This window comes from Puma concolor, chromosome C2, assembly GCF_028749965.1.
Source record: "Puma concolor isolate L17-30 chromosome C2, mPumCon1.1.hap2, whole genome shotgun sequence".
Classification (NCBI taxonomy): Eukaryota; Metazoa; Chordata; class Mammalia; order Carnivora; family Felidae; genus Puma; species Puma concolor.
Window position 1 is genome coordinate 31,696,741 of NC_141675.1, and position 10,382 is coordinate 31,707,122.

The 10,382-nt window shown below is 43.2% G+C and overlaps 1 long non-coding RNA gene across 1 annotated transcript; it reads right to left on the reverse strand.

Annotated features, from left to right (window-relative positions):
* Window positions 1–2,556: 2,556 nt before the first annotated feature.
* LOC147577175 (uncharacterized) lies at window positions 2,557–8,302 on the reverse strand. Its single transcript, XR_015255763.1, has 3 exons — window positions 7,839–8,302; window positions 6,897–7,018; window positions 2,557–2,839 (listed from the first exon to the last, which is right to left on the reverse strand). It is a non-coding gene; the product is annotated as an uncharacterized LOC147577175 (long non-coding RNA).
* Between the last annotated feature and the right edge of the window lie 2,080 nt (window positions 8,303–10,382).

Sequence of the window (10,382 nt, forward strand, 5' to 3'; positions counted from 1 at the left end):
ACAACGAAACCTACTATCCTGCAGCTGGTATCTCATTTGTATGAGTAATATGAAAAATGCAGCACAATTTAATATGCCGTCTAATACTTTTGTTCTTATCTCACCAGTAGGGCAGGTGGTAGCACACATGTTTGAAAGCCAATGCAGATTATTACAGGGGGAGGGCCCCAAGAAATGATGTTAGCTGCTATCTGAGCTGAGTAAAATGATCTGAGCACAGATATTATTTTATAAAGGCAATCTCACTTGTATCTTCGCCAGCGAGATCTTAATCACAGCACGCAATGGGAGTGGATACCTCCTTTCCTGGTTATCTGGGTGCAGGATGACAGCATCGCCATCACCGGGAGAATGGTTATCTGTTATTTCACTTGTGAGAGACCAACGAGAACATTATCGGGGCATTTGTAACCAAACGTGTACAGCTCAGAGTGATAAAAGAGGGAGGAGGCAGCTCATCTCCAAGGATGTGGAGATAATGCCACTTGCAGGGGGAGGAGATGGATGGCATTGTTGAAAGTGGTTTCAAATATTGGGAACTGACTAAGAATCTCTCACAGCAGCTCAAATTTTGGCTCAGGAAAAGAGAGAAATAAATAAGAGGACCTGGGTGAAGAAAGGAAGCCTGGATGAAAGAGTGATCTCAACTCCTTCGACCTTAAGAGAAATGTGGTTAAATAAATCTTTCATGACGCTCGGTATCTGAAGATGAACTACAGCAACCTTCAAACTACTGAGGGACACAAATAATATTTCCCCCCTATTCTCGGGCTTATTTATCTTTTCTTATTTTATTTTCTATTTAAACAACCAGGATCTCAAATAAGCCTTCAACAAATAAACCTGCTAAGATGCTAACAACAACAAAAAAAATCAGGGCACAAATTCTTCATTGTAAAAGAGAGTCTAAAAGAACCTCACTACTAAAATACTCAGCATTAACCCCAAAACAGCCCGCATCTCTAATTTATAAGAATAACGACGTCAGGTTAAAGAGCCAGACTCTACAGAACAGCATTTCTCTTTGCTCTTACTGTCTTTGACTTATGACCACTTTTGCCCGTGGTTGAGGAAATCATTGTTTTCTCCCCCATGAGGCTAAAGTCTAAAATGTTAATGCTCTAGCCTGTTTTCTCACCCTCTCTTTATCTTTCTCCCTGCCCCCCTCCCATCTCTCTTCCTTTCTTTTTTTTACTTCACTTCTACCTCAATGGAAAAATGGTATAACAATCCAAACAAAACAGCAACATACAAGAATGTCAATTCTTAGTCTTCTCTTGCCCTCAAATTCACCCCCTTGAAGTAATCAATGTCAGTAGTTTGAGGTATTTGTTTCCATAATTCCTTGTTAGGGCTTAACAATATATGCAGATTTACTGTTTGACCTAATTTTTCCCTATAAGGCGGATCCTTTCCAGCAGAAAATATAAGTCCAAGCCATGCTTTTTAGCAGTGTTATAATAGTCCATAGCGTAGATGTATTGTAAGTTATTCAATCATCTCTGAACCAATGAACATCCACATTACCCAACTCCCTGTTCCTATTTTATACAATCACTGCTGCAATAGTTACTTTTGTGTATTTCTCCCTATGTACTAGCACTTTTATTTCTCTGAAATAGTGGGATTATTTGATCAAAGGATATGTACTTTTTAATTTTTAAACTGGGTTGAAATTACTTTCCAAAAATGTTATCACTATTCACATTCCTACAAACGATGAAAGAACCCATTTCCCCACACCACCCCAAGCTTTGGCAATTCTTCTCAATTATTTTGTTTTGCTGATCAATTGAGTAAAGATGGTGTATCATTCCTTCAATTTGCATTTGCCTGATTTCCAGTGAGGCTGTCCATCTTTTCAAATGTTTACTCACCATGTTTGCCTCCTCAGGTATAACCTGCCTTTGCACTTCCTTTTTTTTTTTTTTTTTTAAGTTTATTTTTGAGAGTGAGCATGAGCAGAGGAGGGGCAGAGAGAGGGGGAGAGAGAATCCCAAGCAGGCTCAACACTATCAGCATGGAGCCCAATGTGGGACTTGAACCCATGTACCATGAGATCATGACCTGAGCTGAAACCAAGAGTCGGAGACTTAACCACCTGAGCCACCCAGGTGGCCCTGTACTTCCTTTTAATGGCTATATGCCCTTTTCTTAGCATTCTGTACAGCTTCTGAGATACTAACCTTGTGTCTATCATATGAGTTGTGGGTATTTTTCCCCTAGTGTTTTGTCTCTAGGTTTTGTTTATGGTACCATTTGACATATGAAAGTTTTAAATATTTATCTCATCAAATATGTTAATTTTTCCTTCTTTGGATTATGGGTTTCCTGGCCTATTTTAGAAGGCCTTCTCCACCCCTAGAGTATATATTGTTCTAACACTTCAGTTTTTCTTAATTCTTAACTTTACTTTGGTAAATCTATAAAATAGAGAAACAGGATATACCTTGACAGGATCAGCTACTTTTGAAGACCCGGTCTTCTTGATATCACTCTATTATAATCTGGTCCTTTTCAGCCCAAACACATGATCTTTCCATCCCTCAAAAAACAAACAAACAAACAAAAAAAACAGATTACAAATAAAACAATTGAACTAAATAAAGTATACAATCTTCAGTGAAGATGCGAGAAGTGCCCTCAAAAATAGGTAAAGCAAATAGTCAAGAGCCCAGGAAGTTGATACTCAGCCTCCACAATAGTGTTTTATCAGATTCATGGCTGCATCCCCACAGGACCTCTCCTAGGTACTTGGACAAATTAAATACTTCAACAAGTGTGCTTTTATTGGTTGGATGGATGGCTGGCTAGAAGGATGAATGGGTTTCAAATAAGCCTGTAACAAATACACAGCCAACTTGAAAACTAACCAGGAGCCAATGAGAAGGAATGAATGATCAGAATTAAACACCTACAGATACAGTCTATATGCAAATAGTAGTTTACATTTCACTCAACTGTATAATGAAATCTATCTCACAGTGATTAAATTGATTTCAAAGAAATTTTTCCAGCTTCAAGTGCCAATCAAAGAACTCTTAAGTACTAATTCTCTGAAGCAGAAACCATTGAGACCAGAAGAAATCTACTTACCCCTGTCTGGTCACTGGATGGCAAAACTTAGCTGTTCTTGATGCAATTTTCATGGCAATAATTAACAACCATGACCTTACAGATGACAAGAAGCTCTCTCTCTGTTGCCACATCTGATTTTCACAACCATTCTTATAGATAAAGGAACTGAGTTCCAAAGAAGTTAAGTGAATGGCCTGCAAAACTAAACCAAGATTCAAATCAAGGGTTCTCTCCCTCTAAATCCCATTCTATTGTCATTGGAGCAAATACATTCACCACCACCAGCCTCGTTTTCTAGCAAAGACAGAAAGCAAGATTATGTGACTATGGTCCCCCAAAGGGGCAGTTTTTACCTTCTAAGCATCTACACTTGAGATCTCTTTTTGCTTTTTTATGTGTCATAAAACCCACAGAACTATCTTTATTCTGCACCAGATTCTTCATCTTCCAAGAGACAGGCATAGTTGGATTTTAAGCAGCAGAGATTTGTGCTAAGGCAACGGATCATAAGCTATGGTTACCCCTCCACAGTAGGGAAGGTGGGAGGAAGCTGAACCCAGTCAAGTGAGGGATTCTTCAGAACAGAACTGTAGCAAATAAGAATGTCCATCCACAAACTCCATGTGTGGAAAATTATGACTCTATTTCTATCAATGAGCTTTAAGCAGGATGGGGCTGGAGTGCAGCTGTATACCTATGCTGGGATCTCTGGAGACATCTGCACCCCTTCAGGTACAGATGATCAGGCCATGCAGGTCATTGCTGGGCCATTCTTCACTCCTGACACAAGTCTCCTCTGGAGCTGGCCTCTCTCTTCTATCTCCTAGCACCTCTCTGCCAAACCCACAGTGATGCCCAGGACACTGTGTGGCTCCATCTCATCCCACCTTTGCCTCTTGCAGCTCTGAGGACCCTAGTGAAAGGATACTTTCTGTGGCTGCCGTTGGCCCTTCCCAACACACCCCACAGCTGGTCTGAGGGTCTTGCTTTTCCCTGGTTCCTATCCAGGAAACAGAATCCCTAAACCAGTGGTTCTCAGCCAGGACTATCCCATTCCCCGTAGGATATTTTGGAAATCTGTGGATGTATTAATTGGTTGTCATAATGATGGGAGTTAAATTACCCATGAATTTCATTTACTTCAAGATAGTAAATAGGACTTAACAAAATATTTACTACATAAAGGAGTCATTAAGTTTTAATAGGACTGAGGATCCCTGCCTTTAACTAACTGCCTTTCCTTCCTCTTCCCAGGATAAGTTGAAGAAGGGTGGCCACAGAGTCCCATGTTCTTGGGACCCTTACCATCCCTTCACTCCTCCCTCCCTTCTGACTCCCCTTTCCCCCTATAAGAAACCCTATCCACTCTGAGGGTTCAGAAAACCTGTGACTCCCTCTGACTTCACTATTTCCCAATGCCCCTTAGAGTCTGTTTTTTACAGCCAAAATCTGGCCAAGGCTTCTGCTGTTACCTCCCTTCTCTGACACAAGGATGCTACCCAGATAGAGGAAGGGTCACCAGGTAAGGAATGGACTAGGGAGAGCACATCTGCTATGATTTCTAAACGTTCTCCCACCACATAATGAAGAAAGATCTCCTTACAAAGTAGTCATTTGAACCAGCCTCCAGACTGGTTTTGTGACCTCATCACAGCCACAGCACAAGACAGGAGAGGTGGTGGATCTCACTATTGCTAACAGTTGCAGCACCATCAAAACACAGCAGACCCGTGGCAACTGGGTGGCTCAGTTGGTAAAGCATCTGACTCTTGATTTCGGCTCAGGTCATGATCTCAAGGTTCTGCACTGACATCACGGAGCCTGCTTGGGATTCTCTCTCTCCCTCTCTCTCTGCCCCTTCCCCCACTCATGCGGGTGTGCATGCTCATGCTCGCTCGCTCTCTCTCTCTAAATAAACATTTAAAAAAATACCCCTAAGCAAGAGGGTTCTAGTGAAGCATCTGGCTTACATCTTCTCACCCTCTCCTCCCAGAGAGTTCCTACTCACCTTCAGGGCCTTGCCACAAATTCCCCTGATCCTAATTATGCAGAACCAACTGCTCCTGTTTCTGCACCCCCATGGCCCATTTGACAGATTTCAATCCTAATGTGCTACGTGGGGTCAGAGTTGTGGGTCACTCTGCATGTCTCCCACTAGGCTCTTCCTTTGGGAAGAGACCTTGTCCCATTTACCTAAGTTTGGCACTGTACTTCCAGTTCATCCAAGGCAAAACAAATTTCAACCTAGTACAGTAAGACAGCTCGGCACCCACCCAAAAAAACATGTCTCTTAGTGTTTCTGACCACATAAATCTGATTAAGCCCCATGCACAGGGGTTGATGGGAAATTCTGAAGGACCTCTCTCTAGCTTCTTGGAGTTGCACAGGAAGCCCTGTGAAAGGTTAGGCATCCCAGAGCAAGTGGGTTACCTGTCCATTCACAGTACACAGAACCAGATACCTAATTTGTAGAGCCCAGTCAGTGCAAAATAAAAATGCAGATCCCGTGGTTCAACAATTATTATGAATTTCAAGACAGTGACAGCAGAGCATTAAACCAAGTGTAACTGCACAGGCCACATGCCCATGAAGTCAGTCCTGCCAGTGGATACCTCTCCCATGCCCCCAGCCCCAGAGCACAAGTGGTCTGTTTCATAGCCTGTGACTTCCCCGCATCCTTGACTAACTTTCCTGCCACTCCCAGGCTGCATATAAATGGGATACTGTGTAAATAGGGGCTGGGTGTCTGCCACACAAGGAATTTGTCCACCCCTTCCCAGAATGAACTCTTCCCTTTCCAGGCTCACAGAAGTCTTTCACCCTCACAGATCAGGTCACTGCCTCCTCCAGCTTGAAGCTGACCATCATCTTCTCCCCTTCAGACCCTTGTTTTGATGAGCCTATCCTTCCAAACAAAGGCCTGGGGTAGGAAGTTTCTTCACAGGACCATGGTACACAAAGAAGTAAGATCTTAAATTTGGGATCTAAACCCAGGGGACAAGGCAGGCAATACAGCCTCATTGTAAGCTGACGATGGGGAGCTATAGGTATGCTGGTAAATGTTTAACAATGGGCTCTCTGAAAGAAAAAAAAAACCTAATTTGTAGCATTTGCTAGTATTCATGGTATAAGTATTCCCACTATGGCTGATCTTAATGATATCGAGCAACCAATGTGAAGTCACTGAACACAGAGTTGAAGATGTGCACATGCTCTCTCTCACAGGCTGGCAGAAGCCAGTTCCGGCACACCAAAGAAAGGGCACCCACCCAGTAATGCCACATGGTTGGGGTTGGCAGATGAGACTGGAGGCTAAATAAATTTTCAAGTTTTATGCCTCCATTTCTAAGTATTGGCTACTAATTCAAACCTTTTAACAACACTCTGGAAGTCAAACTTCAGCAGGCCAAGCAAGAGTCCTGAGTTTGGAATCCTGACCTGGCCAGAGAGCTCAGGTGGTGATGAGATGCAGAGGGAAATTTCACCTCTTAGACTCCTTCATATCTCCTACATCATGAAAACAGAGCATTAACATTTCAGATTGCCCTACCCTGCTAGCCTCTCTCCTGCATTCACCCATCAGCCTCACAGAACATCCCAAGGCTTTCAGTTGCTCAGCCAGAACCATTTCCAGTCACTACCCTGAAAGACACCCATAGTGCTCACTCCAGCGGGACAGACACTAAAATTGGACTGAAAGAGCTCAGAGATAGAGATACTACCTCTTCGCCATCTCCCCGGTGATATCCACAAGGCCGGCAAAGTATAAAATAATTGATAACAATGATTGACGGTGATGATCGAGGATAATGACGTACTTTTAAAAGCATGAGGCTCCAAGTTTTCTGGGTGCTGTTTTTCCCTTTTCCTCTTCTCCTGTTCTTTTTGATGATGCTTTATGTATATTCCATGTCACTCAGCAGCTACGGGAGATGGATGACTATGGGAGCAAAAGATAACAGGCGGGAGTAGTGAGAATTTTCTCTTGCCTGCAGCAGACAGCGGAATACATTTTTCAAGCCTGAAACATCATAGGAACAGAATGATTTTTTAAATGCCCTTTCTTTTATTTTCATTCATTGGCTTTTTGTGGTTTTTTTAATTGCTCATTTTGCTTAAGGAGCCTCAAGGCAAGGAGCACAGCATAGTATCATTAATTAAAATATTTAAAATGATAGCAGTGGTAACTATGCTCCCGAATAAGCCTAGGCAGCACAGACAGCAAACACAATTATTATCCATAATAACAGCCAAATCATCACTACTGTGCTCTACTCAGAGACAATGCATCCTTCCCAGAGTGCTAAGTGACTGTGACAATGAGTAAATCATGACTACCTAAAATGAGAGTAGATGGGATCTCTGGGGCACTCTCGGTCTGTGCAGAAACCCTGCCATTCCTCCTCCCTCATCCTCACCCCACGGAAGGGTTTTCTAGGCAGAAAACTGCTGCATGACAGCCACTCATGCCCTTTCCCCAGCTTTTCCCCAGGAATCTGGGGGGTGCTGAGCAGTGAATCAGCCAGGCCCTAGTGCGCCACCTGGTACACCATAAACATCTTTGTGCTTTTCTTGTACCTGAAAGACCCCTCCGTAGGAAATTATTCCCATTAAATAAGCCCACTACAGTAGAAATAGTGATAATTTATGTTAAAGCTTTTAGACACAGAAATACACAGAACATAACCAATGCTATTCCACATGATGAAGAGAATTCCTTATTCATTCATTCATTAATTCAAGACTTCTTGAGCACCTACCATGTGCCAGATTCTCTCTGGGTCATTTCTTCTTCTAGGTACCACAGAGCTACGGTGATGGAAGACCGGGTCCATGTCTCCAGTGGGCTCAGAGTTTAGCAGGAGAGATGCAGACAGTTAAATACAGTGACATGTGGGTGGGTGGGAGCAAAGCTGAGAGACACTCAACTCACGAGGGGAGAAACAAATGAGGGGCCATGGAGTGCTTCCCAAAGTAGGTGATACCTGACTTGAACTCTAAAGGTACTCACAGAACGTGCCATCAGTTCCCCTCCCATATCTCCCTAACATGTCCCTGCAGGCCCAGCCTCCAAGTTCCTACTGCCAAATGCCAGCAACTGCAACTCTGAGGCCAAGGGCTTCCTCCAGCTGTGGTATAAACTCTGCCTGCTCAAGTGGCAGGCCAGAGTGCCTGAGAATTAACTCCTGAGAGCAGCCTCAGCCAATGACAGCTGGAAGTTGGTGGAATCTTGCCACTCAGGTAGGATAACTCAAAGGCCAGTTCCTCACTGTTCTACACTATTTCCCAGAGTTCTCCAGGGGGACTAAGCCAGTTTCCCATAGAGATAACTTGCTTGACTGCCTTTATTTCCCTATGTCTTACCAATGCACTTCGCTCATCTCTTACCAGCATCTCACAGTGTCATCTAAATGATCTACTTGCACTAAAATTCCTTGCCTTGAGGTGTGCATCTAGGCCATCACAAATTAAGACTGTGCTCCCATGCAGGAAAACCATAGGAAGAGTCCAGACAGAGGCAGGACATAGTTATGAACTGCAAATATTTAGCTGGGTAAGACTGAAGCAAGAGGTGAGAGAGAAGCTAGTCCCTGCAGTAGTGATGGCCAAGATCACACACCCCCCTCTTAAGGTCTTTTTCAATTTGTGCCCTTCCACAAGGAACTCTCATACACACACGTAGGTTAAATATACAAAGTTACTGACTTTGCCCCGTATGCCACTCTGGGTCTCATCTTGGCTCCCCTTCTGATTTTATCCTTTCTCAATTAAGTGGTCTGGCCTTAAACACTTTATCCTGGCACAAATGATCTCCAAGCCCTGCAGGAGCCCCAGTTGTCTCAATACCAGAACTACTGGCACAGGAATAGTGTCTGTGATTGCCAATCTTCACGATGGCTCTGAATGACCCCTATTCCACCCCCATATTTACATCTTTATGTGATCCCAACCACTTTGTTTCAGGATTGGTGTGTTATGGCCAGGAAAATACGGGAGAAGTGATAGCATGTGACTTTCAAGGCTAGGTCATCAGTGACCTTGTGGTTTCTGCCTTGCTCCTGGATCACTTGCTCCATGGGAAGCTGGTTACCATACTGGGAAGACTCTTAAAAAAGCAGCTCTTTGGTGAAATCCAGGTGGTGAGGAATGGAGGTCTCCTTCCTACAAGTACCAAAAACCTGAAGTCTCTAGCCAACAACCATGGGAGTGAGATATCTTAGAAATAGGCCCTTCAGACATGTACCCCAATGTTTATAGCAGCACTTTCAACAATAGCCAAATTACGGAAAGAGCCTAAATGTCCATCAACTGATGAGTGGATAAAGAAGATGTGGTTTATGTATACAATGGAATACTACTTGGCAATAAGAAAGAATGAAATCTGGCCATTTGCAACAACATGAATGAACTGGAGGGTATCATGCTACGTGAAATAAGTCAGGCAGAGAAAGACCGATACCATATATTTTCACTCATATGTGGATCCTGAGAAACTTAACAGAAGACCATGGGGGAGGAGAAGGGGGAAAAAGTTACAGAGAGGAAGTGAGTCAAACCATAAGAGATTCTTAAATACTGTGAACAAACTGAGGGTTGATGGGGGGTGGGGGAGAGGGGAAAGTGGGTGGTGGGCATTGAGGAGGGTACCTGTTGGGATGAGCACTGGGTGTTGTATGGAAACCAATTTGATAATAAATCATATGAAAGAAAGAAAGAGAAAGAGAGAAAGAGACAAAAGAGCCCCTTCAGCCCCAAGCAAGTCTTTGGACTACTACAGTCCCAGACAACATCTTGACTGCAACCTCAAGAGAGACTCTGAGCTAGAAACACACAGATAATCCACTCCCAGACTCCTGAGTCTCAGAAGCTGTGCAAGATAGTATTTACTGTTGTAAGCCACTAAGTTTTGGGATAAGTTGTTACACAGCAATAGATAACTAATACACCGTCATGTGCTCATTCCACATCCAACCTATCTCCACCTCTCATTCAAGGCAGATAAGAAAGGAGGAAGAGATTGTAACAGGAGATGATGAACTTCATTTTAAATGCCATGAGGAACATCCAGGAGGAGATGATTGGAAGTGGGCAATTGGAGATATGAGCCTGATATCTGTGCAGGGAAAAAACTAGGGCTGGGGCTCAAATATATATTAATGAGTTGTCAGGGTATGGGAGGTCAATGAAGACACTATTGTGAAGGAAAAGGCCCAAGAAGTGAATGTGTGGTGTAAATTGTCCAAATTCTCCCTCCATAAATACAGGTAGAGTTAGTCACTATTAACAGTTGGGTTACAAGGAAC